General features: G+C 44.5%; 1 long non-coding RNA gene across 2 annotated transcripts in view; it reads right to left on the bottom strand.

Moving 5' to 3' along the window:
* LOC144771566 (uncharacterized) overlaps positions 1-27,501 on the bottom strand; it is a 61,737-nt gene that overhangs the window by 9,579 nt on the left and 24,657 nt on the right. The window contains exon 1 of one of the 2 annotated variants that reach the window (XR_013599354.1): positions 14,792-14,949. The exons of the other annotated variant lie outside the window; for it this stretch is intronic. This is a non-coding gene — a long non-coding RNA (uncharacterized LOC144771566). Of the gene's footprint in view, positions 1-14,791; positions 14,950-27,501 lie in introns of those variants that run through there. 2 annotated transcript variants of the gene reach the window in all.

Raw genomic sequence — 27,501 nt, 5'->3', positions numbered from 1 at the left:
TTTTGGCGGTGTTGGGGTCTTTGGTGAGGGAAAGGATTAACTGGGTGTCGTCGGCGTAAGAGATGATGTTGAGGTTGTGTTGACGCGCGATGGAGGCGAGAGGACTCATGTAAACGTTGAAGAGGGTGGGACTGAGTGAAGATCCTTGTGGTACGCCACAGATGACTTCAGTGGCCTCTGAGTTGAATGGGGGAAGTCGAACTCTTTGAGTTCTCCCAGCGAGGAATGAGATGATCCAGTCCAAGGCTTTTCCTTGTATGCCGATGTTGCTGAGGCGTTGTATAAGGGTGCTGTGGCAGACTGTGTCGAAAGCGGCGGAGAAGTCGAGTAGAATGAGGGCCACAGTTTCTCCGTTGTCTAGTAGTGTTCGGATGTCGTCAGTCGCAGCGATGAGGGCGGTTTCGGTGCTGTGTTTGGCTCGAAACCCGGATTGAGATGGATCGAGGGAGTTGTTGGATTCAAGGAAGGCGGCGAGTTGGCTATTGACGGCTTTCTCAATGACTTTGGCCGGGAATGGGAGGAGGGATATGGGTCGGTAGTTTTTAAGTTCCGAGGGGTCTGCTGTGGGTTTCTTCAGAAGGGCGCTGAGTTCGGCGTGTTTCCAGCTATCTGGAAAGGTGGCAGAGTTGAACGAGCAGTTGATGACGTCACGGAGATGGGGTGCGATGACGGAGTCAGCTTTGTTGAAGATGTAGTGGGGGCAGGGGTCGGTTGGCGAGCCAGAGTGGATTGAGTTCATTAGGCGGGTGGTGTCTTCAGTGGTGATTGGGTTCCAGTTGCTAAGGTTGTTAGTAGGCGGAGTGGGAACAGAGGGGGGTGGGGGGGTTGATCGCTGGGGGCATTCACGAAGCTGTTGTGGATGTCGGCAATTTTGTTGTAGAAGAAGGAGGAAAGCGTATCACAGAGGTCTTGGGAGGGAGTGATGTCGTTAGATGCTGCGGTGGGGTTGGTGAATTCTTTGACGATGTTGAAGAGTTCCTTGCTGTTGTGAGAGTTGTTGTCGAGTCGATCCTTGAATGCTGATTTCTTGGCGGATCGAATCAGTTGGTGATGTTTGCAGGTGGCTGCCTTGAGGGTGGCCATGTTGTCGGGGGTTGGGTTTTTTCTCCATGTTTTCTCCAGGGTGCGGCATAGCTTCTTGGATTTTTTAAGGTCATCGTTGAACCAGGGAGCCTTTTTGCTGGCTGATTTGATCTGGTGCTTTTTCAGGGGTGCTAGTTCGTCAGCACTGTGGTGATCCATTGCTTGAGATTGGTGGCCGCTTGGTTTGGGTCAAGTGAGAGGGTGGGAGGGTTTTGGTTTAGCGATGTGATGAGTTGGTCGGAGGTGATTTTGTTCCAATTTCTCAGAGGAATAGGTTGTGGGCGGTTGTGGTTCAGGGTGGTTTTGTAGCTGAAGTGAACACAGCTCTGGTCCGTCCAATGGAGAGCTGTGATGCAGTCGAAGGAGATATGCTTGCTGGAAGTGAAGATAGGGTCGAGTGTGTGTCCGGCTGCATGGGTGGGGTTGTCAACAAGTTGTTTGAGTCCGAGGTTGGCCAGGTTGTCCAGAAGGGTGGTGGTGTTGCTGTCATGTTTGTTTTCAAGGTGGTAGTTGATGTCTCCTAAAAGAATGTAATTCTCGGAGGCGAGGGCAAGTGGGCTGACGAAGTCCGTGATGTCATCGCTGAATTGAGTGCGGGTACCTGGAGGCCTGTAGATGAGGGTGCCTCTAAGTGTGGTCCTGGGGTCGGTGTGGATCTGGAAGTGGAGATGTTCGGCGGTTGCAAGATTATCGTCGGAGCTGGTCGTGATTTTGATGGTGTTTCTGTGGATGATGGCGATGCCTCCTCCTGTTTGATTGATGCAGTCTTTTCGGATAATCTTGTAAGCGTCTGGTATGGCTATGGCGATGTCGGGTGCTGATGATGTGTTCATCCATGTTTCTGTGAGGAAGGCGATGTCCGGTGACGCAGTGTCGAGTAGGTCCCAGAGTTCAGTTGCGTGTCTGTGGACCGACCGGGTGTTAAGCAGGATGCACTTCAGGTGGTTAGAGTCGGAGCTGTGTGTGGAGGAGGTGGGTTTGGTGAGGGTCCTGAAGCAGTTGAACTTGCAGGAGAGGCAGGCGAATGGGCCGTGGGTACGTCCTGGGGTGGCTTCGCAGCAATGTGGTGCGCGTCCGGGGTTGAGGGCGAGGAGAGTTGCGGCATCATATGTGACTCTAGTGGGTTGGGAACGGCGGGGACCAGGGGGACAGGCGCTGGGCGCGGTCCAAGCGCGGACGGGCGCAGACGGGCTTACCTTTGGCGCACCTTCGGCGCGCATGGGGCGTGACCGCTGCGCGTGGACGCTGCGCGTTGATGCATCTGTCATAAGTGGAGAAGTGGAAGGGGCGGAGCGTGGGAGGGGGAGCTGGGAGGCGGGAGCGTAGGGGGAGGGACGGGCTGTAGGCACAACAAAATGGACGAGACAACAACAGGACCGGGTAATGCGAGCTGGCGGTGGAACACACGGGCACAATTTCAATTAAATGAAATAATAAAGCAATGCGGAGCGTTCACAACTGAAATATGTTAAACAGGCAAAGCAATGCGGAGCGTTCACAGTTTAAGTATTCTAAGCACACAAAGCAATGCGGAGCGCTATGCAACAGAGCGGGTGCAAATTCAATGAAAATACATTTAAAGTATGGCAGTGGTGGGGGAGCAGCGCTACAATACCAGTAGCAGCGCTATGGGTTCAGGAGGAAGGGTGGAGCGACCGCATCACACGGAGTCAGGCTGGTCACAGAGATTCTCCAGCCGGGTCGTTCCTGGTGTCTAGTGGGTGGGAGGGGGAGCTGGGAGGCGGGAGCGTAGGGGGAGGGACGGGCTGCAGGCACAACAAAATGGACAAACCAACAACAGGACCGGGTAATGCGAGCTGGCAGTGGAACACACGGGCACAATTTCAATTAAATGAAATAATAAAACAATGCGGAGCGTTCACAACTGAAATATGTTAAACAGGCAAAGCAATGCGGAGCGTTCACAGTTTAAGTATTCTAAGCACACAAAGCAATGCGGAGCGCTATGCAACAGAGCGGGTGCAAATTGAATGAAAATAAATTTAAAGTATGGCAGTGGTGGGGGAGCAGCGCTACAATACCAGTAGCAGCGCTATGGGTTCAGGAGGAAGGGTGGAGCGACCGCTTCACACGGAGTCAGGCTGGTCACAGAGATTCTCCAGCCGGGTCGTTCCTGGTGTCTAGTGGGTGGGAGGGGGAGCTGGGAGGCGGGAGGGGAGGGACGGGCTGCAGGCACAACAAAATGGACGAGACAACAACAGGACCGGGTAATGCGAGCTGGCGGTGGAACACACGGGCACAATTTCAATTAAATGAAATAATAAAGCAATGCGGAGCGTTCACAACTGAAATATGTTAAACAGGCAAAGTAATGCGGAGCGTTCACAGTTTAAGTATTCTAAGCACACAAAGCAATGCGGAGCGCTATGCAACAGAGCGGGTGCAAATTCAATGAAAATAAATTGAAAGTATGGCAGTGGTGGGGGAGCAGCGCTACAACACCAGTAGCAGCGCTATGGGTTCCCACTCCCATCTAAACCAATTTGAGGAAGGTATTGGATGCTAAATGTGTCAAATTGGGGGAGGTGTTGGATAGTAAAGGGGTAAAATTTACTACTCCCACTTCAATGTAAACCAATTTTGGGAAGGTGTTGGCCACTAAAAGGTCACATTTATTATTCACACTCTAATCTAAATCAATTCAAGGAACATGTTGAATACTAAATAGGTGACATTTAATATTCCCACTCCAATTTAACCACATTGGGGACAGTGTTGGACATTAAAGAAATAACATTAGCTATTTCCACTCCAATCTAAACCATATTGTGGAAGGTGTTATCAACAGTAAAGGGGTAACATGTACTATTCCCACTCCACTCTAAACCAATTTAGGGAAGATGTTGGACACTTAAGGGGTTACATTTACTATTCCCACTCTGATCTAAACCAATTTGGGAAGGTGTTGGACACTAAAGGGGTTACATTTACTATTCCCACTCTAATCTAAACCAATTCAAAGAAGGCATTGTTAACTAAAGGGGCGGAATTACTATTCTGACTCCAATGTAACCAATTTGGGAAAGGTGTTAGGTAATAAAGGGCAGTGGCGGCTCCTCTGCTAAGGTGGAGGAGCGTCCCCCACTGAGGAGCATCGCCCCACTGCTTTTAAGAAGTGTAAATAAAGGAAACATAAATTAATGATAAAGTTATTATAATTTTATGTTTCCGTGCTGCTTTGCAGTTGGCGGACAGGCATGGCTGCTCTGCTCCTTGGGTAGAGGAGGTGTGGTTTGCCCACTGCAAGTGCGGAATGGCTGTTTACCCGACCCTCTGCGGCCAGCCAAAACAGTCATGTGCACTTCACATGTTCTCCATACAGGCTGCATTACAGCCTGCATGGTGAACATGCCCAGGCCCCCATTCCCTGGCTAAGCGCCGATCCACGTGCTCAGACCAATCACAATGCTGCATTGCAGCATTGTGATTGGTCAGTAGAGCCTGGGTGCTTCCTGGTTCCTATTAGGTGCCAGCAGTGTCCTGACGTACAGGAGAGATGCAGCGGCGATAAGATAAGTTGTTATTTTATTTTGTAAGTTGTCATTTATTTTCTTTACATCTCCCCTCGCCCCTGCCCCTCCTGCCACACCCGGTCAATGCTGGCTGCAACTGCTAAAGGGGTGACATTTACTATGCCCGCTCCAATCTAAACGATATTGGGGAAGATGTTCAATACTAAAGGGGTACTGTTTACTATTTCTACTTCAATGTAATCATATTGGGGAATCAGTTGGACACCAAAGGGGTAACATTTACAATTCTCACTCCAATCTAAACCATATTGGGGAAGGTGTTAAACATTGAAGAGATGTTATTTACAATTCCCACTCCAATCTAAATCATATTGGGGAAGATGTTGCACAATAAATAGTTTACATTACAATATCCACTTCAAAATAAAAAATGTTACCTAACACATTACAAAATAAACATATTACAGAGATAATCAAAACTACAAATTCTCTATTAAAACCTAACATACATTTTAAAAATATTTTTTTTAAGAAAAATTTCATTACACTATATTTTTAATGAATAAATGTTTTATTATGCACAATTTCTAAATATTCTCCTTATTTAAAAATAAATGTATTTTTTGAAATAATCATCTACACACATATTTAGAAATATATCATACCATTAACATATATCTCAATTAACATCAAATTTTAATGTATTAAATATTATTAACAATATACATTTAAAATGCGAATTAATTAATTTGCATTGCAGTAAAATATTTGAGAAATATTGGTAGAAGAAGCACACGTTCACTTACAAAACAAGTCTAAAATGAGTAATGAAAGCTGATAAATTCCCGCCACACTTGTGAAAAGACAACAACAATATAACATTTCCACAAGACAAAACATCACAGATTCAGAAGTTTCATTTTTAAAGACTTGTTCTTTATTTTCCTTTTTCTTCTGAAGTAACAACCACAGCCAACGCATTTTGTTATGTTATGTTAAATGTATTTTATATAGCGCAAAATCGCCTTTAGGCCTCTAAGCGCTTTTAGAGAGAGTGACCAGGATCACTAACGGCAACTGGTAACACAAGGCAGCAAAAATTACACTGTGACTAACGTCTCCCTAAATAGGAGTGTTTTAAGTTGTTTCCTAAATGTGAGGAGGACCGGTTCCCAACGAAGGTGCTCAGGTAGATTGTTCCAGATTTGTGGGAGCATGACAAAAAACGCTCTGTCCCCTTTTGATTTGGTGATATATCAGGGAAGGACTAGGCGGCAGGCCTCAGATGATTGCAGTGTCAGACCAGGAACATAGTTCTCCAGGCGTTCTTTTATATACACTGGTGCTTGACCTGAGATTGCTTTGCGGGCAACACAGAGGCCTTTAAAGTGAGCTCTCATTTTGATGGGGAGCCAATGCAATTTGTGTAGAAGAGGGGTAGCACGGGTCTGAATACGTTTCTGGGGAAGGCCAATATAAAGGGCATTGCCATAATCTAGCCTCGAGATAACAGTGGCGGATACAATTGCCTGTAGTGAGGCCGTTGACAGAAGAGGGGCAAGTTTCCGCAGCTGCCTCATCAACCCTATACAGATACCCACCACCATGGTGACCTGGCTGGGCATGGACAACTCTGAATCAATTTTTATACCCAGGCTTTTTACAGCCGGGACTGGTATGGGGGCAGAGCCCAGTTCCGTTGGCCAGAAAAGGTCACACCAAAGGCTGTTTTTTGTGGGAATGACAAGCACTTCAGTCGTGTCAGGATTTATTTTCAGAGAACTGTCTGTCATGCAATTCACTGTGAATCTGAGTAGCTTTTGCGCCGATTCCTGGGCCTGACTGGAGTTGTTATGAGGAGATGGGTATCATCAAAACACACAAGATAATGGACGGAATGTTGCACAATGGCAAAACATTCACCCCCAGTCACAGATCTGGGTTTAATCCATCGTTATTTTGCTCACCAAGCCACCCCAGTTCAGACATGGCCATATGCAAATCAGTCTTGGCCCTGTGCCTCATGGGAACAGTCCAGCTCTGACTCTGGTCTGATGGAAACGATCCTAGCCATTGATGTGCTAGCTTGCTGATGCCCAGGTCAAAAATACGGGACAGGAGCTTTTTATGGCTGACTAAATCGAATGCCGCTGATAGATCTAATAAAATCAGGGCACTCAGTTGTTTGTTGTCAGCCATAATTCTGAGCTCATCAAGAACAGACAACATCACTAGCTCAGTACTATGATGGGCTCTAAAACCCACCTGTCGTACTTGGATTAGCTGGTGATCCTCCAAATAGGTTGAGAGTGTCCACAGTACATGTTGTTCTATCACTTTCGCCAGAAAGGGGGGCTGGGAGATAGGTCTATATTTCTTAAGAGTGGAAGCATCCGTACCTGGCTTCTTCAACAGTGGGGTGACCCTAGCTTCTTTTAGATTGACCAGTAAGTAGCCAGTGTCCAGGGAGTTGTTTAATAGCATAAGAATCTGTTTGTCCAGCCCTGAAAGGGCCATTTGGAAAATCCTCGAAGGACAGGGGTCTGCCGGGGAGCCCGATTTGGTGCGATTCATTAGTAAAGACAGAGAGGCTGAGTATATTTTAGGGAAGTTTGTGAGTTGTCTACCAGGGGAGGGAGAGGACCGGGTCTGGAAAAAGGAACCCGGGTTGGTCAAGGTGAACATAATTTCTGAGATGATATCCCTAACTTTCTGAAGAAAGAATGCCTGAAAGATGTTACAGTCGATGGGTGCGACCATGGATTTTTTCTCAGACTTTTGACTTAATTCTTTCAGAATTATGAATGTCTCTTTCTGTATATTAACTGCTTCTGTAATCCTTCCCTCATAATACTCCACTTTCCTAATTATAATGGCTTGCTTGTAAGTGGTGAGAAGGGCTTTATAGGTAATCAACTCAGCTGAGTCATAACTTTTGCGCCACTGCCTCACGGCTTGGCGGAGATTTTGTTTCCTTTCCCTCAGAGATTCATTAAACCATCGGGCCCCCTTACCCTTGTCTCTGACTTTCTCCTTCCGGTGCTACTTTGTCTATGGCTTTGCATAAGTTAGCCGAAAAAACTTCGCTCTCCTGATCAAGATTCACTATCGTAGTTTTTAAGGGAGGGATTGTGAGATGGGTGACTACTAGATCATCTGCCTCGATTTTTTTCCAGTTTCTCACCTTTCGCCACACTGGTGGTGGTTGCACCGGTTGACTGTCACTCGGGACCCAACATCTGGGTAGCGAATGATCGGACCAAGAGCAGGGACTAATATCCGTTATAGCCGCCCAAGGCTGCGATGTCCAGATAAGGTCAAGGTTATGGCCCATTACATGGGTGGGGCTATTGACCAGTTGGTGGAGGTCCATTGATAGCTTTGCAGTCTCGAATTGGCTAGCGGATGGCTCTCTTTGTGCTTTGTCTTAGTGATAATTAAAATCACCAACTACTAGGAGACGTCTATATCTAGAGAATAAATCAGTGATGAGCTCCAGGAAGAGGTCATTAAAACTGGGGGTGGTCCGCGGGGGCGATATACTACCAAGAGTAAAATGCAAGAGGATTTAAAGGAGATTTTGTCCCGCACATACAGGGACTTCTCCAGGGATTACAATGAAATTCTGTGTATGGGCTGTACAATGTGTGGTCTGCAGAGCAAGTTGCACTATGGCTTCTTCGTTGCCAGCCAGCACTTGCACCATGGACAGCCCAGGTCCTTCTGCCACTTCGGATCTGGGGTCCGATGTTGTACAACACTTGGTACCCCAAGTAATCCGTTTGCTTATTCCGTGGCTGCTGCTCGGCTCTCTTCAGCACTCTCATTTATGTTTTTGTGGGTATTTCTAAAATGGTTGGTTTAGAGAGTGAGCACCTTTTTCGGACTCTTTTTGGAAATTATACAGAGTGCAGGGAACATATACCATAAGCGTTTTTTTGTATAGGCATTAAAATATTTCCCTTAATGTATTAACTGTAAATATAAAATCTTTAACAATCTCCCCACTCTTATCCCCTAAAAACTCCATATCCTGCTACAAAAAAACAACAATTTATTATACACATTATTACAACTAAAAACTCACACTTCAACATTTTCTTTTTTTTTTTTTTTTTTGTTTTTGTCCTCATACGCCAAGAAAAAGATATTTTCGATATTGATTATACCGAGAATCTTTATGGAACCTCTTTTTGCAGACACCCAGTATAAATCTCACGGTACCACCATGTCAACAGTCGGCTCAGTCTCGCATTTTACCAGACCCTTAGTCTGATCTTAGGGTGGTTCATTCCGCAAAAAGGCATAATCATTGGACAAAGTTGTGCATAGTCCATCAAGCCAATTAATACAGGGAGTCCAAAAATGCATCCTTCTCTTCCATGTCACTTTATCCAAATTGAGAGTATGCCTAATCGCCCTAATCCAATCTACATATGACGGTACAATAGTGCTCACCCACAATTTACATATTTCCCTACGCGCTAGGATAATTAAGTAAAGAAATAACTTATTACTATCTTGAGGTGCTTCCTCATAATTAAAAGGAATTCCAAAAAAAACTTGCTGTGTACTAACCTGTATTTCATACCCAAAAAGGGCTTTCATACCTTCTTGTACTTCAAACCAAAATTGTCTAAGTGCGGGGCAAGTCATAAACATGTGTAGGTCATCTGCTTTTTCCAGATTGCACTTTGGACAACAAGGAGTAGGCCCCTTTGAAAATTTGGCAAGCCTAGCCGGAGACCAGTATACTCTATGGAGAGAAAACAAGTGATTCCGCTTTAAATTGGCAGGTGAGACCGTACGATGTAGTAAGTCAAAAGATACTTGCCATAGATTCTGCAAGTCGATGTCCAATACTTGGTCCCTCCATAGTTGTTCCGGAAGGCTGAAGTCTCCATCTTCTCCCTCGATTATAGTCCAATAAAGCACTGATGTTTTGGGGATTCTTGTTTTCCTCATTAATAGTTCGTCCAGAACAGACTTAACACCTTTATCCTCTGTAGCAGCCTGGGCCCAGCTTTTAATTTGTAAATACTTGAATTTAGATAAGTTTTTATCTGTGAAAGCAGAAATGTCTTCCCAGCTCAGAAGAATCCCTTCAGGCAATAGCTGGCCCCATAATCTGATACTTGCGCTCTGCAGGGCTATAGATAAAAGGTCTTTGGTCCATTCAGGAGAGCCAGGGGAATCCCAAATTGGGGCCATAGCAGCATAATATGGAATGTTCAGCGCTTTCCTAACTCTGGCCCACACATATGCCATGTCTCTGAGAACTTTTAGTCGCACTTTTTTAAAGAAACGCATATCTCCAAACGTAAACATAAATGCATGAGACCCTCCCTGGATCTCAGATAGCATATTTTGAAACATAAAGTCTGCTTCTGTCCCCCCTAAGGTATCAAATAAGCTTATTCCTGCTTTCAATAATAGAGTCCAGGCATATACTCTCAAATCTGGTGCGCACAGTCCACCCTTGCCTTTCTTTCTACGTAGCTTTTTCCAAGAGATTCGAATTCCTTTTGAGGCCCAAATGAAAGAATTCCATTTACCTTGGATCTTAGTCAGTCTGGTTTCTTTAAAAGCAAGTGGGATATTCTGGAATAGATATATTATTTTAGGTGACAGCATCATTTTTACTATATGAATTCTTCCAATTAAAGTCAAAGGAAGAAATGACCAGTTTTTTAGAGATTCCACCATATCTTTCTCGATCTTTACAAGATTTCTTTACGCAAGTTGATTTATATCCTGTGTAATTTGAATTCCCATATATCTAATTTGGTGTTTCAAAATTGGAATAGGATTGACCTGGGTTATATTCCAGCACATACATTCTGATTTAGATTGATTAATCAGATATCCAGAAACTTGACCAAACTGCTCTGCAGCTTTATATATGAGAGGAATTGATTTGAAAGGGTCAATAGTGTACAGCATCAAATCATCCGCATATAGTGCTACTTTTTTCACCCAGTTTTTATATTTAAAAGGTAGGATATCTTGACCTTGTCTAATCTTTTCTGCAAATGACTCCATGTATAGATCAAAGAGCAAGGGTGATAGTGGGCACCCTTGTCTTGTCCCTCTTTGAATTGTTTTAGAGAAGATAGGCTTCCATTAATTAATAATCTAGCCATCGGAGCTTGGTAAAATGCTGCTATTACCCTACAAAAGTTTCTGCCTAAGTTGACCTTTTCTAGTACTTTGGCCAGAAATTCCTAATTAACACGGTCAAAAGCTTTTGCGGCATCTAGTGTGATAACCGTTAGTGGAACTTTATATTGGGAGGCCACATCTATTGCACCCACCAAAGCTTGTGTAAGATCTTGTATAGAGCGACCTTTTACAAAGCCCTTCTGATCTAAGTGTAGTAATTGACCTGCTGTCCCGTTTAATCTCTCCGCTAATATTTTGCCATGAGCTTGTAATCAGTGTTAAGAAGAGAGATTGGCCTGTATGAATCACACTGAAATGGTCTCTTCATTGGTTTTAAAATAAGCACCACTATGGCATCATTCCAAGAGACAGGAATCTTGCCTCCTTCTTCAAATATAGAAGTAAATAGCAATTTCAGAATTGGTATTATTACCGGTGCTAATACTTTATAAATCTCAGAAGGGAGCCCGTCAGGGCCTGGTGCCTTACTTCTCTTAGCAGAATCTATTGCCGAGGCGATTTCATTAGAGCTAATCCCTCTATTAAGATTGTGCGAAGCCAGCTCATCTAAAGCTTGGACCTGGTATTGGTCAAGCCATGACTGTATTAATTGTTGTTGTGGAAGTAAATCTTCTCTATAGACTTCATCAAAGTGATGATAAAAAGCCTTCTCAATATCTGTTCTACTATCTGAGATCACATTCGCATTTGTCATCTGTACTTCCTTAATAGAGTTCTTCTTGATATCCTTTTTTGTTTTCCAGGATAAGAGCTTTCCGCTGGCCTCTCCATATTCAAAGTGAGCTACTGAGCTAGCCTGCCAACGTTTCCTCAGCCTTCCATCTAATACCTGCTCTAGCTGTGATTTGCAAGTTAACAAGTCTTTTTTATTGTTATTGTTGTTCTCTCCATCTGATAGGCTGGGGTCTAGTAAGACTTGTTCAAGGGCCTTGATTCTTGCTTCAATCTGTGAGATTTGCGCCTTATATGCTGTGTGTCTTGCAATCTGAAGTGATAATAGTCGCCCTCTCAAAAAAGCTTTGTATGTGTCCCAGACGACCGGGAGTGTAGCTGTACCTAAATTAAGAGAAAAAAACTTGTTTGATTCCTCAAGCAATTTATCTACTACTTCTTCCTCCAACAAAATGCTTCTGTCTATAGTCCATCTCTTGACCAACTGTGGGCCTGACAGTTTTAAGGTTACAGTAACCGCGGAATGGTCAGAAATGTGGGCACCAAGATGTTTTATCTCCTCCACTTGCTGACCTAGGTGTTCTGCGATTAGAAAGAAATCTAATCTAGATATGTGTCGTAATTTCTTGTTATGGAATGTGAATTCTCTTTTTGTGCCATTTTTTTGTCGCCAACCGAACTGGATAATTGCATTAGCTAAAACAGCCCTAGTTTTAGGATTGTGTGAGAACCTTGCAGTAGATGACTTATCCAGCTGTGGATCGAGTACTAAATTAAAATCTCCTGCAAGAATCACCGGATCCTCAAATTCCAAAAGTTCAACAAAAAGGTCTTTAAGAGGGAGGGTGTCGTCTGAGTTAGGACCGTAGTATCCTACGATCGTAAATTTATACGAATGTTGCTTTATTTTTGCTATTACCCATCTCCCCTTCTTATCAGACTTAGATTGTAGCAAAGTTATCTCAGCATTAGATTTGATCAATATAGTCACCCCCTTAGTGGAGGTTTGTTGCGAAGTGGTTATCACCTGCTGGATCCATTTTTTTTTCATAAAGATATCTCTTAATTCTTGTTCGGTGGAACGTGTCTCTTGTAGAATAAAAAAGTTTTCAGGTGCATCCTTTAAATACTGAAGAATTCTCTCTCTTCTATGCTTAACCCGTAACCCGTTCACATTCCACGACAAAATCTTAATATATGATGAAAGAGCTACCCTACCTTGCACTATTTCTCCTGACAAAGGTATAAGCAAATAAAATTTAAATTATGGCGATTTGGACATTTTTTTATTTTTTTTCCCAATACTCCCCACCCAGTGCCCTCATTTCCCCCCCCCCCCCCTGTCCTGACCCTCCCGTGCTCCCCCGGAGAACCCCCCTCCTTTTCTTGGCCTAACTTGGGCCATTGAGACTCCTCCACCCGGGTGTATATGTGTGTGTTGAGAATGGTGAAAAGTGTATATCAACCATGTTAATAATAGATTATACACAAGCTAAGAAAATGTTTGTAGTTTCAATGTTTGTTGGCTTGGTCTCTTTGATTGTCGTCTGTGAGTAATTGTAAATATTCTTCTGCCTCATCCAGCCTTTTTAGGACTCTCATTTTATTTTTATACATCACTTTAAGTGATGCCGGAAATTTAAGCTGAGCTGTAGCACCTAGTTGTTTAAAGGGCTCTAACAGCTTACCAAGCTCCCATTGCCTAGACGCTGTAATAGAGGACACATCCGATCTAATCTGATAAGAAAATCCCTCAAACAAGAGTTCACTGGTTCTTAAAGCTCTGTTAAGGATCTCTTCTTTTAGAGTGTAGGTCAGGAAATGCACTAGGATCTTCCTGGTTCTGGTTTTATTTGGATTCAGCCTAAATGGGTCTCTGTGAACTCGTTGGATATCTTTTATTATTTCTTCTTCTGATACCTCAAGCTCAATAGTACGTTTAATCAATCTGGCCACAAACTCTTTAATATTTCCGCCCTCTGCCCCTTCCGGGACTTTCAGTAGGCAGAGATTATTTCGCCTTTGTGCGTTTTCTAATGACTCCATTTTTTCTTTGAGTCCTTGCTCCCTTAATCTAAGATCCTCAAGCTTCTTACTATGTTGGGTGGCAACCTTTTTTAAATCAGTTACTGTAGATTCCAATTCAGTAGTTCTAGCAGCTAATGCATCGAATTTCTCTTTTATTTCCTGCTGGTTGATTAGTGTTGCTTCAAAACCACTTTTTACCTCATGGCTCAAGACTCTTAGCATTGCTATAACAGACTGATCTATAGCTTCTATGTTTGAGGGAGCTGCAAATACATCGTCCACACTATTAGTATTTATTATTTGCGTTGGTACTTCCCCTTCTAATTCAAATTCAGGCTCTTTATCCTCAGAACTGTGCGCAGTATTTTGTTTTAAGGTTTCTACTGGCTGAGAAACTTGCTCCAGCTCCAAGTCCATCTCTAAATCTTCTAGAGGTTGATATTTGTTGGCAGTTTGCATCCCCTCTATGGACACCCCAGCTGAAACACCTTCGGACAATTTGAGTTCCAGAACTGCAGGCACAGTTTTAAAATATGCCTTCAAAGACGGAGGAGGTTTTGCCTTTTCAGCTATCTTCTGTGCTTTAACGTTTTTTTTCCAGTTTTCCTTAGGGATTTTGCCTTGGTTTTAGCTGAGGAAGGGGCATCTATCGGAACATTTAACATAGGTTGCTTTCCTCCCTTGCTTCTAAGGGTATATCCCAGAACCTGGGAGCCTTGAGTCTCTTTTCCTGACATAAACAAAGCAGGAACTGGTGAAACTGTTTCCTCAAAAATTCTACTTAGCCCATTGCATTGTGGACTTGGTAGTTTTAATTTAGTAGTTTCAATATTCCCCTTTAAACAGAAAAACCTATATCTATATCTATATGCAGCTCTTCTCCCCTTCTTAAGCTTGTGTGCTGCTTTTAACCATCGTATCAGTCCCTGTTTTGAGGAATTATGTAATCCTACCTTTGGATTGCATGGAACAGTTTGTGAAAGAAGAGGAGCTCCGGCTTCCGCCGAGTCAATATAGATGTTGCTCTCCAGACTGCCTTGATTGCCGAGTTTCCAGCAAAGAGAAAATAATGGATATCAGGGTGGGAATCAGCCAAACGCTGATCTGTAACCTCACTGTGCAAGTTTATGTGGTTAATCTATTTCACTGCTCGCAGCCGCCACTACTATCAGCGCTGTAACCGGCTTATGCTTCGGGCTGCCGCCCCACCTGCTTTCTGTCTGCTTGAGAGCGCTTGGCCGTTACATCGCAGCAGTGGTGGCGGCGGTTAAGTTTCTGTGATGTTTTCGTAGTTCATGCCGAAATACAGAAAAAGCGAGTGAGCACATCACCTGCACCATCCGCAACCATCCGGAGCCATCCGCCGATCAAACGATATGATTTTCGCTGCTATTCACCACTCCAGCGCCTCCGCCGACATGCAGTGAACACCCGAGCCTCCGGAGTCTCACGACTAGCCACACCTGCCAGCCGCCATGTTCTCCTCCCACGGTCTGTAAACACGCACACTTCAACATTTTCATGAAAAAAATAATACATTACTAAAAAAAGTTAAAAAAATTAAAAACATACAAATAAAATACAATACATTACATACTAACTAACACTTACAGACAATATTATATACAAAGATATTTTGAACATTGATATTTTTTATAGAAATATTAAAAACAACTCAAAAAACTTTGGCCGTTATTATGATAATGGGCGGTCAGACCGCCACCCGCCATCACGTCAGTCAGGAGACCGACCAACAAGCAGTCTGCAGTCCAACTGCCCAATTATAATGCGACAGCTGGGCTGATGGTCGGAAAAGTGCTCTTTAACACGGCTGCTTGTGCTGTAGCCCTGGAAAAGGGCTACAGCACAAGCTGCGGTGTAAAAGAACATTGTGTGCGCTTCCATGAATCATGTGGAGTATTGCAAACAGTGTATGGATGAGTGGGGGGTACAACATGTGCTGCCTGGGCCTCTTTGCAGTGGCCCACGAGGGATGGGTGCCCTGTTAAGGGCCCCCAAAGTCCATTTCTGACCGCCATGAAAAGGCTGTCAGAAAGGCTGTTGTTGGGACATGGTCAGTGTGACTGCTCTCCCCTCGTGCATCTCCACCATTAAGTGCTGCCCCCTAAGCCCTGAGCTAACTATTGCAGGGTGTTCAAGGCCCTCCTCCACCCGCAGGCTCCTGCCTGCGTCTCATCCCTGGTGATCCAGTGCGAAAGCATTCTGCTCTTCTGCCCCTGCCTCTATTGCCTCTTTCCGTTTGTGCCCTCTTTTTCTTTCCTTCTCTTTCTTTCTCTTCCTTTGTCTGCCCTTCTGTCACTTTTCTCTTTTTACTCTCTCCTACATTTTTCCTAATTTTCCCCTGCCGTTGCTGCCCCCGTGGCCCTTCCCCACCCCCTTCAGTTTGTCCTTCCCGCTCCTGCCTCCCAGCTGACCCGCCCTTCCTCCGATCCCTACTTCATGGCACCCGCTGAGTGGCAAGAAGAGCAAGCCCACTGACCTGGTCAGTGTGACTGCTCGCTCCACTGCGCAGCTCCACCACTAAGTACTGCCCCCCAAGCCTTCATGCTCCTGCCTGCACCTCATCCCTGGAGGTCCAGTGAGAGAGCACTCTCCTCTTCTGCTGTTCTGCTTCTGCCTCTGCCTCTCTTACCTCTTTCCTTTTGTGCCCTATTTTTCTTTCCTTTTCTTTCCTTCTCTTTCTTTTCCTTCCTTCATCTGTCACTTTTCTCTTTTCACTCTCTTCTTTGTTTTCTCTCATTTCCCCCCACCACCGCGACCTCTCCCCCTCTAGTGTGTCTTCCCAGCTCCCGCTCCGCAGCTGACCTGCCCTCCCTGATTCCTACTTAATGTCAGGCGCTGTGCAGATGCGCTGCCGGCATCCCCGAAGGCTCACCAATGGCAAGCCTGTCTGCACCCATCCGTGACCCGACCTTGACCAGCGCCAGGGATACTGTCCCTCTGGCCTGCCACCACTACAACTTTAGCACCCTCCCCATCTGACCCGCCACCACTACAACTCCAGCACCCTCCACAATCTCATCTCCGGACACAACAACTGCCAGCTCTTGAGGTTGAACAACACTCACGGACCCCTCGCCTGTTTACAATGCTGCAGCACCTTCACCCACCTCGGTACCCCAGCAGCATCTCCTAACTTACCGGACATCAACACTCACAAACTGCTCAACTGTATCCTCCGCAAAGTAAATTCCCTACACAAACACGCCATAGAAATCTGGGACCTCCTCACCACCTACTAGCCATATGTTGCCTTCCTCACGGAAACCTGGACCAGAGCCAGCTCTGCACCTAACATCGCCACCGCCATTCCAGATGGATACAAGATCTTATGCAAGAACTGCCTCATCCATCCAGGAGGAGGCCTCACCGTCATCCACCAAAACACCCTCCACATGACCACCCACACGGACGACACACCGACCCTTGTGGAGCACCTCCACTTCCGGATCCAGACCAACCCCAAAACGACTCTCCGTGGAACCCTAATCTACCGACCACCCGGCCCCTACGCTCCCTTTACCGACGCCATTACCGACCTCATTGCACCCCATACCCTTGCATCCACAGAGTGCATCCAATGCTGAGACCTGAACTTCCACCTGGACAACCACAATGACTCAAACACAGCCTCTCTCCTAGAGAACCTTGCCAACATAGGACTGAAACAACTTGTCACCACCCCCATGCACACAGCAGGACATATGATCAACAGCGTCTCCTACTGCTACACCATGCAACTCCACTGGACAGATCACCACTGCATCCACTTCTTCAGAAAACCCACCATACACAAGCACACCCATTGCCTCCCCTGCACAAGCTGGAACAAAATTACCGAAGACCAGCTCACCTCTGCCCTCATCAGCACCCCACCACTGACCACGACAGGTGTAAACACCGCAGCACGCAACCTCTAACACTTGATCACCAACCACGCCGACACACTTGCCACCCCTTAAGAAAGCCACCACAAGACACAGCAAGAAAGCAAGCTGGTTCACCCCTGCACTCCAAGGATCGAGACGCTTCTGCAGACAACTCAAAAAGACATGTAAGAACAACAAAACCCAGTAAAAATGCACTGCCTACAAAGTAGCCACCACTGCGCCCCACCGACTCATAAGGAAGTAATCCCTCCAAGACAGAATCCTCACCAACGTACACAATACCAAAGAGCTCTTCTCCATCATCAAGGAATTCACCAAACCCTGCAGCGAAACAAGACGTTCCACCCTCCCAAGACCTCTGCAACAGACTCAGCAGCTTCTTCCACCACAAGATCAAGATGATCTATGACAACTTTGACAACCAAGACCCCCACACCGCTTCAGCTCCCTCCTAATGCGACGCCACCCAAAAAAGCCTACCCAAATGGGTCCGACTCATGACTGAAAACACCTTGAAGACCTAGAAAAGCATCCACTCCGGAGCACCCTGAGACCCCTGCCCACACCACGTGTTCCACAGAGCCGCCATCGGACCCGAACTACATCAGACGGATAACTGCTACTTCGAGACCGCCACCTTGACAACTGGAAACACGCCGGTCAACCCCTCCTGAAGAAACCCTCAGCGTGCCCGACGGACCTCAAGAACATCAGGCCCATCTACCTGCTTTTCTTTGCAGCCAGGTTCATCGAAAAGGCCAACAGCACCCAGCTAACAAACTTCATCGAAGCTAACAATGTCCTGGAAATCTCCCAATCCCGATTACAAAGCACCCACAGCACTGAGACCGCCCTACTCACTACCCCGGATGACATTCGTTACATCCTCAACCAGGGCGAAACGCGAGCCCTCATCCTCTTGCATCTATCGGCTACATTTGACACCGTCTCCCACCACACCCTAGACGCCAGACTACACGGCGCCGGCATCCACGGTAAGGCCCTCAATCGGATCCGCTCCTTCCTCACCGACAGACCTCAGCGGGTCAGACTCCATCCCTACCTCTCAGAATCGACAGAGACCAACTGTGGAGTGACCCAGGACTCCTCCCTCAGCCCCAGCCTCTTCGACATCTACATGGCCCCCTCACAACCATCATCAGGAACCACGGCCTAAACATCATCTCCTATGCCAACGACACCCACCTAATCCTCTCCCTCACCAACAAACCCAACACCACCAGACACAACTTCCAAGAAGGGATTGAAGCCATTGACACTTGGATGAAGAACAGCTGCCTGATACTCAACTAAGAAAAGACAAAAGTCCTCATTCTTTGCACCGCCTCCCTCCACATGGAACGACTCCTGGTGGCTCTCCGACCTCGGCAATCCCCCAACCCTGACGGACCAAGTACTAAACCGCAGAATAATACTACACTCATCACTACCGCCAGATCAACGCCGGCTCCTCGACCTGCTTCAACACCCTCCGCATGCTTCGAAAGACTTTCAGATGGATTCCAACCGAAACCAGAAAAAACTGTCACTCACGCATGTATGCACTTATCAGCAGCAGATTGGACTACGGCAACACTCTCTATACTGGAATTAAAAATAAACTCCTTTGCAAACTCCAGACTGTCCAGAATGCCAGAGCCAGACTGATCCTCAACATCCTCCGTTGCAGCTACATCACCCAACCTCTCTGCGATCTCTCCTGGCTTCTAGGCAAAAGAAGAATAACCTTCAAACTTCTCACCCAAGCATACAAGGCCCTTCACAACACTGGACCAGCATGTCTGAACAACCGCCTCTCCTTCCCCGCACCCAAAAGACAACTCCGATCAGCCAAGCTTTCTCTAGCCACCGTCCCGCATATCAGAAATCCTAGAACGGGAGGCAAGTTGTTCGCCTACCTCGCAGCCAAAGCCTAGAACACCCTCCCCCTCTGCCAATCTCCCACACTGCCCAGTTCAGGAAGGACCTTAAGACCTGGCTTTTTGGATGACCCCAGCACTCAAAGGAGCCACCCCCTTCCACCCCAGTGCCTTGAAACCCTCACAGGTGAGTAGCTGCACTTATCAACTCTGATTGAGAGATTGATTGAAAGGGACATTGTAATCCCGACGGCAGTGCCTGCCTCGGCACCACCGTCATTAGGAATTGCGATTCCGACCACTGCCCTGTAGGGATCAGTAGATCCAGTCGGAGGTGGCGGTCTGTCCCCCGTCCAACAAGGGTCAGACCACCTGCATCATAATGTGGCGGCTGGAACCCCGCCGACGGCCTGTTAGTGGTAGTCTGCCCGACATCGTAATTAGACTCTATAGTTTTACCTTCAATATTTCTGTCAATGTTATTTGTGATATCCTGATATTCTTGACACAATATTTTTGTATTCAATACTTTTTCAATATTCTGTCCAAGCACCTGGCAAGTCTGTAGCCACAATCGCTTGACCGCCACTGACCACTGACATGCAGCCTGGGAGAGCGAGTCTCGATGCTCAAAGGTTGTACTCAAGTGTGTTGGACACGTAATAGTCGTCAGAGTAGTTTGGTCGCCAAAGAAGAGCGATACACTTCACCAAAGGCAACCGCGGGCTTCATTGTGACCGGAGACCAGTAGTCAAGTGGCAACTGGACTTTTGCTTGGTCCTTCAGGACTCTGAGGGACACTGACTCTTGTGGCCAAAATCACTTCAGCAAGATTGTGGACTGGGGAGTAGCCCCAGGAAGCCTCCTTTCGACTGTACAGCATCCTGTATCCATTAAATCAGGACCACTCCATTGATGTCTAAGGCAGTTCACCCATGGAGCTTGGAAATGGACTTGAGACTGCTTTGGTGACAAGGTGACTGTTTTACAATTGCTTAATGGCCCCCTTGTCCTGCTCTCTGCTGAAGTTGGTCACCCAACAAGGATGGGAGTACCCAAACACAACTTTCTAAAAGTTTTACAAAGTTTCCAAAATTCTCACTAACTGCAGTAGTTACCAGTGCTTGTTTATATTTTGAATGAAAAGTTGTGATGTTCGTTTTACTTAAAAATCTATATCTCCGAAACCCTACAATGGATTTTGCTTGTTTGGTGTCTAAAAATTCATGAAAATGCAATCTATTTTTATAAACTGGTGTCAGATTTCTTTTCTGTTGTGTGACTTTCTTATTCAGTTGTTTAGGTACTTCTACATGCTTTACACTTGTTCCTCTGTTTAAACTTGACTGCTCAAAGCCACAGTTACCCAGGATTGAGCTCAAGGTTTTACAAAAGAGCCAGATTGCACCCAAGATGGTATTGTTAGTGTATTACAAGGTGCAGTCCCACAACCACACCTTATAATACATCACTTTCTTGACAACTTGGGGTATTAACTTTCCTTTATCATCAAGGCCTAAATGTATTATATATCCTTGATTTACAACTGATTCTGTACAAGGTGTCCCTTGTTATTATATCCCTGCTTGTTGCTCCAGGAGCAGGGTAACTTGGATTATTTGCAAGATGAATATAGTTCTCACATCTGAAAGATTTTAATTTGGACAGGTACAATACTTTTTACATTTTTTTCAACATCTTTCTTTTTATATTCTCCACTTTTTCTCATACTCTCAGTGGTTATTTACATTTATTTCATACATATTTGAGCATGTTCTACACTTTAAGAAATTTGAATCACCTCACTTTAATTTGATTGCATGCCATCACTTTTTTCTGTATCCAAGCATTATTAGAACATCTCGTTAAATGATTCCTTGGTAGGTAATCGCATAAGTTATCAAAATCATGTGTTGAATAATCATAGTAGAATGGCAATATAACTGGTCACACTTTTCATTTGGCTTCTACCTTACAGAAACAATATGTGTTTCCAACACAAGAATTGTTTTCTCCTAGATGTTTCTCTAATGTTTTGGAGGACATCTGGAACACATCCATTTGTTCTTCCCTCCATTCCCTTTCATCAAATGTAAGTTCTAGTAGACTTCCAAAAACTTCCCTGCAATGGATTCCGAAATTATGTAAAAAGGATGTGCTGCAAACGTACTACAGAAAATAATTCTCCCCCAATCACTATGAAATTGGATTCATATAATTGTATCCATTCCTGCCATTGAGTATTGGGGTTTCACTTGTCAATTAAGAATCGTGGGGGGAGGGGGTCATAAGGGAAGCAGCCATATTTAGTCATTAATGTTAAAAGAATTGTGCTTTCACAACAGGGCATTTTATACATTTCCACAAAGCTGGTATACAATGTGTTAGGCCTGTCAGCCTTAGGGTGGTCTTCCACCAAACTTTTTGCCTGCACATTACTATGTTGTTGAATTTGTTTTTGCTGGTTTTAGCACTCTGTGCACATTACCACTGCTAGCCAGTGCTAAAGTGCTTGTGCTCTCTCCTTAGAACATGGTAAAATGTGCTTACACCTGATTGCCATATGCAATTTACTTATACGTCCCTAGTGTAATGGAATACCATACACCCTGGGCCTACAAATTAAATGTTACTAGTGGGTCTGTAACACTCATAGTGCCACACGCTTAAGTAGCTTTTTAAGACATGTCCCAAGTCTGCCATTGCAGACTGAATGTAGTTTTAAACAAACAATTCGACTTGGCAATACAACCCCCTTGCCAAGCCGTAAACTCTTCTTTTACTGCATAAACGTCACCCCTAATGTAAGCCCTATGTAGCCCATAGGGAAGGGTGATTGTAATTCAAAGGTTGGTCATGTACATTTAAGTTTTATATGTCATGGTAGATAAAAACACTAAATTCGTTTTTCACTACTGGGGGGCATAACTCTTCTGTAGGATAACTTTGGGTTGCCTTATTACATTTATTAAGTGCTAACGTTTGATTGAGAGGAGGTAGACTTTTCCTGTTTGGTGTCTGAGAAATTGTGATAAAAAATCCACTTTAATGGTAAAGTTAGATTCTAAGTTACATTTTTGAAATGCCACTTTTACAGAGTTGGGATTTTCCTACCCTATTTGGTCGCTGCTTTTTCCTGGGTGACTGCTTGTAGGCGACAGTTGGATTTTGTTTATTCCTCCCAGACAGCAACACAATAGAGGGATTAGTTGTGCCTGGATTGGTCACCAACTCTCAGGATAAGGTGGCAGTGCCGGGTACAGCCCCATTTGTAGCTGACTAGGCTGCGCTTTACCTTCAGACAAAGGACTTGTCACTCCTGCATTGTTCATGTAGCCAGTTTGGAGCCAGGAAACTTCAATCACATCACAGGGAATTCTCTAGAATCGGCTCCTAATTCATGTAAATATTGGACTCTCAGATCCACTCTTCAGGTCACCTCTGGACCTGTGTAAGACTCAGAAGGACTGCTGTGCTGCTCTGCAAGAAGGACTGCTACTTTGCCACTCTGTTTCCCTGCTGCCTGAGTAAGACGGACTGGATCTTCATCTAGAAGGTTCAGGTAAGGCCTTAACCTTCCAACTAATAGGGATAAGGATTGTATTGAGTATGTAGGGAGAAGAGGGTTGATAAAGAGTGCACACAAAAAGGGGAAAAGGGGGCATACGAAAGTAACAGATGAAATACACTACAACAGGAGACCAAGAATGTCATAGCATGGTACGTATGGCAATTCAAGGGCAATGCTAGAAGTTGCTTGAAGAATTTGTTGTCTATTTGAAAGAAAGAAGTAGGGATCAGCATAATCCCAAGCCTCCACTAGATAACGGACAGATTAGATGCACAGGCTATTATATAGGGTGATTATATGAGGAAGAAATATCTTGCTCTAACGAAGCGAAATCCTGGAATTGAACAAAATGTTTTCTCCTTGAGGTTACATGTCGAGAACTCATCCTATGTTGTCACAAACAACTACCAAATTTTAAAAGGCTTAGACTTTAATAAGAATGTGGATGCTCAGTGAAACATTTCTGGATTTGGTAGAATTAGAACCCAAAGTCATAAGGAAGTTCTTACAAAAGGTGGTGCTCAAATTATCCATGAAAAAGACAAAACCTTCTATGAGTGTTTGTGTATGCCGTTGGTGGTTTGGGCCATAAGGATGGAATCACTGGAGTAAAGGAGTCCAGAAATTAATTTAGTACCAACAGAGGGCACGTCCTGGGCCCAACTGATTGATCAAAGACATGTCCAAATTATTAATATACAGTATAAATAAGATGGAAGCCAAGATACATCACTGCTGAACAGCTCTGGCTAGATTAAGAGATTCTGTGCATTCAACATTGGAACTGTATTGAACCCTAGCAAACAGATCAAAACGTAAATGGTAAAAATGAAATCAAAATGCCTGTATTGACCTCCATGCAAGCAAGGATGGACCAAAGCTTTGGTTTCTGACATGATCAGAGCCTGCGTTTATTATGTTTATACATGCTAGGTGAATGGAGACTTTTTAAATGGTGGTATTAATAATTTTCAACTGTTCCAAATCGCGCTCTGAAACCATATTGAAGACCAGAAAGACTATCTTTCTCATCTGCCCATGCCGGAATCCTCTTGATTAAACCCCTACTGGTGACTTTCACTAGTAAATCAATGAACAAAATGAGATTCCCTTCTTGAAAGCGGAGTCTATTATCAATTGGGAACAGGTAGCTAACATAGTAGAGCGGCTAGCTACAGTAATCTGTTGATGATGGGGCCCTAAAGAAAAATATTTATTAATTTTATGAAGGCCGATGGACTCTCCATCAGGTCCAGGGGCTTTGACCACAGGATGATTATTGGTTGCCATCTGAACCTTAAGGAGAGAAAACACTTTTACTACTCTGTCACTAAAAGGATTCAGATGGGTAACAGTCTGCCTTGTGATGAATAGGCTCACTATGGAGGCGGCAAATGGCTTAGCCACATATTCAGGAGTTTATACCCATCTAGAAAAGAACCTATTTCTTAACAATAAAAAGAGTTCCTGATTTCTCAAACCAGGCCATTTTCCTTCTATGCACTAGTGAAATTCAAATTTCAAATTCAAAATGCTTTATTCAACTTTATATTTCAAAGTCATAAAAGCACAATACCCAAAATAATTAATAATTTATGCACATATCATATCACAGCAAACACAAGGAGATTATGGACGGAGCGCTGAAACTTTTCAGACACTCACCCCTATTCACAGATCTGGGTTGAATCCATCATTGTTCTTTAGCTCACTTTGCCACCCGAGTTGAGACTCAGCCATATGCAAATAAGTCTTGACCCTGTTACTAATGGCAACAGTCTAGCCGGAAATGGAAATCCAGGTCTTCTCTGGACCGGAAACAAGCATCCTGGGAATGGTTTGAGGTAACAATCCAGCTTGAACTGCCAAGCCAGGTCTTCCCTGGACCAGAAACAAGCATCCTGGGACTAGTTTCGGGGTAACACCCCTCATCAGCCAGACTAGCTTGAATCCAGTGGCAAAGTGAGCAAGGGACTCACGTCTGGGCATACCCTGCCAACTTCGGGTGAACAAAGCCAACACAAGGAGATGATGGACGGAGGGCCAAAACTTTTCAGACACTCACCCCAGTTACAAATCTGGGTTGAATTCATCATCGTTCTTTAGCTCACTTCGCCACCCCAGTTCAGACCCAGCCATTTGGAAATCAGTCTTGACCCTGTTCCTCATGGGAACAGTCCAGCCTGAACTGCCAAGCCAGGTCTTCCCTAGACCGGAAGCAAGTATCACAACCACATCGAAATAGTTAATCAAATATACATATATACAATATTAGCTAACATAGGGATCATAGACAAAAAATAATCAATCAATTATACATGTATATTAACTACAAATCTTTAAAAAACATAGTAACCTCAAGTTTTCTCAGCACAAGCAAATTTTGGCTTTTCTTAGTCGTAGTGGGTACCAAAGAAATGCTGCAACGTTAGCACAAACTATGGATGGTTATAATTCTTGTAAAAACTTCAGTGCCAATACATAGTGTCTAACATTATATTTCTTTCAAAGAGTTTTAACAAAAGACCTTCTGGGAACAGTATAAAAGCTACAAAAGAAGATAAGGTGCAACATGCCTTGTCAGATGGACGTTTATATAATGTTCTAGACCAATTACTGCTACATGGGAAGATGACCATATGATATAACATGTTCAGTTCAAATAAATTCAGAATGTATCTTTGCTATTTTTTATTTCTTGTTCGCTTATATAGGTAGAGCCACAGTAATTATGTCTGTTCAGATGCAGAGAGAAGTGTTTCAGACTATTACATGACACCAGAAATTACAGAAAATTGGAGTAAGATCCTTCAAAGGATATCATGGAGGATGTGGAAAGCTTGATATTAAGTGCAGAAGAGAACAAATGTATAACTAAACAAGAAGCAGAGCCCCTCCTTGAAAACCAACCACGAGTTCCTTACTTTATATCGTCCCAAAGTTGCACAAAGGCAAATTGTCTCCACCTTGGAGACCAATTGTCTCTGGGATAGGCTCAATACTAGAACCTCTTTTGAAATTTCTTGATCATTTTTTAAGACCAATCGTTACTAGTATGCCATCATATGTGAAGGATACCAAGGAAATGTTAAATATCCTGGAAGGCATCAGGTTCAATCCATCAAGTGAGATACTGGACATTTTAGATGTGGAATCTTTATACACCAGTATCCCTCAAGAAGAGTCATTAAAGTACTCCTGAAACAAACAGATTGGAACTCTATCACACTGACAGGCTTTGTTTTGGATTGCATCCATATGGCACTAACCTGCAATTTCCTTAAGCTTGTGAATTCGTTTTTTCCACAGACTCATAGCACGTTAATGGGTAGCACCTTTTCCCCAGGTTTGGAATGTCTTTATGTCCAACACTTTGAAACAGAGCACATACTGAACCAAAGCAACCCTTTTAGTCAACAAATCAGGGTATGGAAATGATATACTGATAAAATGTTTGTCGCCTTGAAGGTAACAATGAGGAGGTTGAAGAATTCTCAAGATGGATCAATAATATTAGTTCATATCTTAGATTCACTATCACCATGAGCAATTAAGTCTTTCATACCTGCACCCGCTCATGAAGAAACAAGCATTTACAATGCAATAGGTCTCGCAGCATTAAAGTTGGAGTTACTGGTATTGTAAATAATAATGCTTTGCATTAATTTTTTTACTCAGCGCCACCACAGCATCACTCAGCGCCACCACAGCATCACTCAGCACACAACAATATCGCTGAGGGCCACCACAGCATCGCTCAGCGCCACCACAGCATCGCTCAGCGTCACCACAGCATCGCTCAGCGTCACCACAGCATCGCTCAGCGCCACCACAGCATCGCTGAGCACCACCACAGCATCGCTCAGCACCACCACAGCATCGCTCAGCACCACCACAGCATCGTTCAGCACCACCACAGCATCGCTCAGCACCACCACAGCATCGCTCAGCACCACCACAGCATCACGTAGCACCACCACAGCATCACTCAGCACCACCACAGCATCACTCAGCACCACCACAGCATCACTCAGCAGCACCACAGCATCACTCAGCAGCACCACAGCATCAATCTGTGCAACCATTCAACAACTGGTTCAATTATGTTCTCTCAATGTTTCAAGCTTTATTACAAATGTCACAAAAAGATGTTAATATTTCAATTCTGTTCCTGTATTTTCGTCACAATAAAATACACTGAACATAACCTTCACAAAAGTTATTTACGAAAGTTTTTATTTTATTTTTTCAAGAACATGGGCATTTTAGGGAAGCATGGGGCAAACCAGGAGAACATATGGGCACACCAGGGAAGCACTGGGCAAACTAGCAGAACACCAGGGAATGGAGGGAACCTAGCAGAACACAGGGACACACTAATTAAGCATCGGGTCCAACCAGATGAAGTCAGCGCAGCACTAGACAAGCACAGGGGCAAACCAAGAGGCAGACTAAGGAAGCACGGGAGCAAACGTGGGACAGACTGGAGGAACACAAGATGCAGCCGAGAAGCCCACGGGTAGATGACTAAAGAAATACAAGGGAGTGACTAGAGGAATACAGAAGACAGCCTAGTTAAATACGGAGAAGGCTATGAGAAACAGGGCACTGACTAGAGATCACAAGCGTTCACAAGAGAAACGCGGGTGGCAGACTAGGGGCACGTAGAAGCTCTTTAC

Source organism: Lissotriton helveticus, chromosome 1_1, assembly GCF_964261635.1.
Source record: "Lissotriton helveticus chromosome 1_1, aLisHel1.1, whole genome shotgun sequence".
Lineage (NCBI taxonomy): Eukaryota > Metazoa > Chordata > Amphibia > Caudata > Salamandridae > Lissotriton > Lissotriton helveticus.
Note: the sequence above shows the minus strand (reverse complement) of the source record. Positions and strands in the feature narration are given on the sequence as shown.